Below are 5,413 nucleotides of genomic sequence, written 5' to 3' on the forward strand. Positions count from 1 at the left end.
CGCGACCCTGCAAAAGACGCCATCATCAACAGTGGGCCGTCAAGCACTGACGCCAACCCCATCCAGATCAGAGACGGCGGCAGCCTGACGAGCCCGCCCTGCTCCAGGAGCGGCGCCGGCTCGGGGGCTCGTAGCTATCGTCGCTCGTCTCCGGAGTCGCGAAGAGCTCGCCGGAGTCGCTGGAGCCTCCGACGCCTCCACCGCCTGAGGAGCTGCCAAGGGAGCGGTTGGTGGGCCCAGTCCTCGTCGCGGCAGGGTCCGGGCCACCTTCCCCGGGGCAGCACTCCAGCCGGCGCTCGCTCGCATCGAAGACCTTGAAGAGCATCATCGAAGCACCGTCGTAATCCAAGTGGACTGCAAAGACGCCCCTTACCCTGCAAACCCGGGCGATCTCTCTCCATCCCCGAGTCATGAAGACCTCGCCCGGGGCAACGACCGCGACCTCTGCCTCGGTCGCGAGGGTGCTGCAGCCGGCGTGCTGCAGCCAGAGCTCCAGGGGCTCCCCCTGCGGGATGATGGAGGCGAAGAAGGGAGGAAGGCAGATCCAAGACTGAAGAGGAATGGCGACGTGGAGCACGAACTCTCGGGAGGAGCCCTCAGTGTGGACCCCAGGGGGGACGACCCACACCTTCGTGACCCGTCGGCACCGACGGCGGCGCTGCCCATGGCGGTCAGCATCAGCTCCTTCGGGGCCCTCGACGTGGGCGTACAATGGCAGCGGGAACCCCGGTGGCACCCGCTCGCACCAAGGCCTCGACACCACCTGAAGGGCCCCTTCGTCCGGGCCACGGGGGACGAGCCGTTTCTTCGGCGAGAGTGGGTCTGGCTCCTCTCGGGGAGCTTTTCCCTTCTTTGCCGCCGAGAACCTGCGGATCGGAGCCATCACAGCAAGACGGAGCAAGGATCGGGAAGAAAGAGAAGCTAGGAGGGATGGACTGGAAGGGCGCGCGCTCTCCCGTACTTATGGCCGGCGAAGGCCAACTGCCGACCTCCATGATTACAGGTAATCATGACCCACTTTGCATGCAAGGACTTGTCCAATCCGTGCAATTGCCGAGGCGCCATGGGGAAGTGGAGATGCCCACGTCCAATCAACCACCAAGCGGCGCCCAAGGCTGCGGGCTGTTAGGGCCCGCGGCGCTTCGCTCTTGCCCTTCCGCCTCCCTGCACGGCCAAGTCCGGGCACGCCTTGGGCCCGGGGGCTACTGTCGGCATTCTGGGAACGGGGGTCCCCAGACTTGCCTGCCTGCGGCCTGCGGCATGGCTCAAAGGGGGGCCCAGCGCGGCCCATCTCCTCCAACACAAACCCAAGACCCTCGCGAGGGGCCAAGCCTCGCGGGGCGGACGACGCGGAGCTTCCTCAGGTGCGGCCTCGTCAGGCTGGCTCCCAAGGAGGCGGAGAGATCAAGGCGGGGTACCTCACGAGGTGCCCGTGACGCAAGCCATGACGACCGGGGGCGCCAGGCGGGTGCCAGCCCGTGCAGCGTCCTCCCTTCCTCTTTGGTGCAAAGGGGGCAAGCGCAGCCACGGAGTACCGAGGCATCAGGCAAAGGTTGCCATTTCGGTGCAATGAGAGCAGGACCAGGAGGACTACGAGACGGTGGTCACCGTGGAGCCCAAGATGGCGTCATCACCAGAGCTTTGCGCAGGCGAAGACTACTTTTGTCAGGATAGTTGATACAAGTTGTCCCCCTTCAAATTAGCCCGCCATTGTTGGCTCCCTTCCCGCTCGATATTTGGGAAGAGGACTAGGGCCTCTATAAATAGGACCAGCCACCCACAAAGCAAAGGGACAACAACGACACCAAGAAGAAAGAGAGAGAGGCTAGAGGCTGGGAAGAAAGAGCTGGCCAGAGAGTTGGACAGATAGAGAAGGTCAGGTAGAGAGAGAAAGAGAAAGGTGACTGAGCTCCTCCTAGCAGTTCATCACCCCAGCCAAGAACAGACCCTCGCGAGGCTGTTCTTCCTTGTATCGTTCACCATCATCAGCCCAAGAGGCAATCCACCACACCACAAACTGGAGTAGGGTATTACACCACAACGGTGGCCCGAACCAGTATAAACCCTGTGTCTCTTGTGTTGTTCTTTCCATAGTTCAGATCCTAGCAAGGCGGGGGGGGGGGGTGCAGGTTGGTAGGAGGCAAAATCTCCATGCGCACCCCAGTGTTCGAACCTCAAGGGTCTGCCGGAACCTAAAATCCGACAACTTAGACTGACTAAATTCTTCTTCTATACCATCCAACAGGCTATCTAGCCTACAATCCCGTTGGGAATACTTTGCGGCTAGTTTCACCTGGTCATGCACTAAACTGACGGGGATCTCTTTCCCATCAGACCCCACAGGTCCAACCTCGGCCATGTGGTTCGGGTCAGCCTTGGCATATCGCGTCTTCACCATGGCCCAGGCTTCCCTTGCACCTTGTCGGCAGGCTGATATCTTCCATAATCGGAAGCACCGCCGCGCTCCCTTGAGCATCTCTACAAGCTCCACCATGCCTCCTGGCAGGGAGGCGGATGGCCACAAGGCTTGGGCAGTGCCCTGGATCACCTGCTGAACTTGCTCATGCAGTTGTGAGAGCTCTGGCAGAAGATCGCCCGTAGATCCGGGCATCTCCTCTTCAGGACGACCTGTCGGCATACCTACAGACATAACTCTGTTAGTCGACTTCTTCGCCGAACAATATAAAAAGTTTGTTCAAGCACTTACTAAAAAATGCCATGTCGAAGCCTCTTATTCTCCTTTACGGAGTCAGCTAGCTGGGCCCGAACGTCTTTCAGTTCAACACCCAACTGGATATTAGCATCTTGGAGATCATTTTTCTCCCGCCTAACCCGTGTCAGCACAGACTTGCTAGCCTCTAGCTGTCGTTGAGCATGTTGCTCATCCCCTCGCACGACCTCCGGATTCACTCCGGTGTCATCTGCAGACTCTATTGTTAGATTTGCATAGATGTCGAATACTCACTGGTACATATCCTTCTTTTCGATAGAAGCAAGTGTTACCAGATGGGGCCTTCGCGGACTCCTTCATTGAGGCAACTGCGGCCCGCAACTGGGCTTTGCACTCCTCCAGCTCTTGAGATAACTGGGTATTCTTCTCCACAAGAGCCTACACAAATAATGATCCTTAAATCAGTTGTGTCAACTGTTTCAAGTCTCAGGGGCTATTGGTATATATAATTATCAGATTTTCTTACCCATATATCCTTTACATACTGCTCCGTGGCACTGGCAAGACCATTTTATGCAGCTTGGATGTACGTGTCTCCTGAGTTGAAGGCATCGAATGCCTCTTCGGAGAAACCAGGGTCGTGGAGTACGGCCCGGCAGCGCCTGTGATTCATGGCACTCTCCACTTAGGAATTCGTAGCGAACAGCCTATCCGCATCCTCTGTAGGAGGAACGTCCGGTGTTGTCCCCACGTTAGCATCTGCCCCTAAGTCCGGCTCTGGAGTCCGGCTGGTGGAGGCATGGCCGGCAGGCTCTCTGGGCACGGTCCGGCAAGCGTTTTTCCTGCCAGGAAGCATGGACGTTATTATATTTTAAAGACGACAAACCACAGAGCATGGTTTTTTTCATACCTCTATGACGGCGTCTCAGTCCTGACCGCCTTCCTTTTAAGCCTATCCAGTTTCGGTGCCCCTTGCTGGTGAGTCACCGTGGGTTCGGCGTGGCGTCCCGAGGGCCTTCCCTGTAGGACACCATATGTGTGTGATGGGTGAAGTGCAAAAAAGGGATCCTTCTCGGAAGTTGGGACTCCGGTTTTACTTACATGCAATGCAGGGAGCCGGCCCGGATAATCGGCTATGATAGCCACCAAGGCACCGTCGCAGCTCAACTGATAGAATGTCCTGTTGATGAGTTCCACGAATATGTCCGGATCTTCTTCGAGTCCGGGGTTGAGGGCCCGGTCAGGGTCCTCTGGCTGCGGAGATGGGCTATGGACCTCCCTCACAGCTCTTCGCAGTTCCTTCTATGAAATAGCAAGGTAAAAACTTATAATGAAGAATGCAGGAAGATCTGGGGTAAAAGGTAGCAGCTCACCCAGTTTGGGGGGTTGTACATGGAGAATCCATCCCGTGGCTGAATACGGATGAACTCCTCTTCCTCTCCTTTGTATAAACCGGACAGTACTTTCGATAGAGCGGCGATGGAGTTCGGACCTTTACGGCCGCAGCGGGTGGCATCGTCTTCTCCATTGAAGTGTCACATGGGTTTCCCCCGATACTGAAGTGGCTGCACCCCGCATTATACATATTGACATAACCTCGATTATTGTCAATCCTAATCTGGCCAGCGTTTCTATCGTGCCCATCAGGTAAAGGACCTCTCTGTTATCTTCCTCCTGGGGGCTCCGGGGACGCCAGCTACGGTGTTTCTTCAAAGGGGCATTATTGAACTCAGGTAGGCTCATCCGAATAGGGTCCGGAAGGGGGACGTCCTCTATATAAAACCACTCCGAAGGCCAGTCTTTGGATGTCTTCCTCGGGGTACCGGACAGGTATCCAGTCCCGGCGATGCGCCATATTTCGGCTCCGCCCACTTGATATATTGACTCCTTCTGTGTACGGGGTACGAGGTAGAATAGCCTTTTACATAGCTCGAAATGAGCTTCGCAGCCCAGAAACAGCTCACAAAATGCGACGTAGCCGGCGATGTGTAATATGGAGGCAGGAGTAAAGCTATGCAGCTGGAGGCCGTAGAACTCCAGGAGCCCGCGGAGGAACGGATGGATTGGAAATCAGAGTCCCCTCAATAAGTAAGGGACAAGGCATACCCGTTCCCCCATGGACGGGTTGGGGAAGCTCTCCGCTTGCTCCCCGCCGTTATAAGTGGCTAGTCTGGCTCGGACAGAGACCATATATGCAGGAGGGAGAAACCCCTGGGTCTGTAACTCTACTAATTGGCTGTGAGGGACGGAACACTTCTCCCAATTGCCTGGCTTAGCGCTACGGGAGCGAGAGGAGGAGCTGCGATGGCCGGCCATGATGGGATGGGATTTTTCCGAGCACACTTCGATGGATACTCGCTATGGGAGGATGGTGTGATCTGGATCTGAGGATCCCCATCTCTTTAAATAGGCGATTTACTCAGAGGGTTAGGGTGGCAAATGTAAAAATGCCCCGACTTCACACATTCGCTCGACACGTGGAAGATAGCCATTATTAAGGCGCAGAAGCCGAGGAGTGCAACATTTATGGGAAGCCGAACACTACTCGACAGGTATTCGGAATTTGGAGAAGAACCCGCCTTGCAATGCCGAAGACAATCTACGCGCCGGACTCATCGTCATTGAAGCCTGGTTCGGGGGCTACTGAGGGAGTCCTGGATTAGGGGGTCCTTGGACAGCCGTACTATATACTTTGGCCGGACTGTTGGACTATGAAGATACAAGATTGAAGACTTCGTCCCG

This window comes from Triticum urartu, chromosome 3 (assembly GCF_003073215.2).
Source record: "Triticum urartu cultivar G1812 chromosome 3, Tu2.1, whole genome shotgun sequence".
NCBI lineage: Eukaryota > Viridiplantae > Streptophyta > Magnoliopsida > Poales > Poaceae > Triticum > Triticum urartu.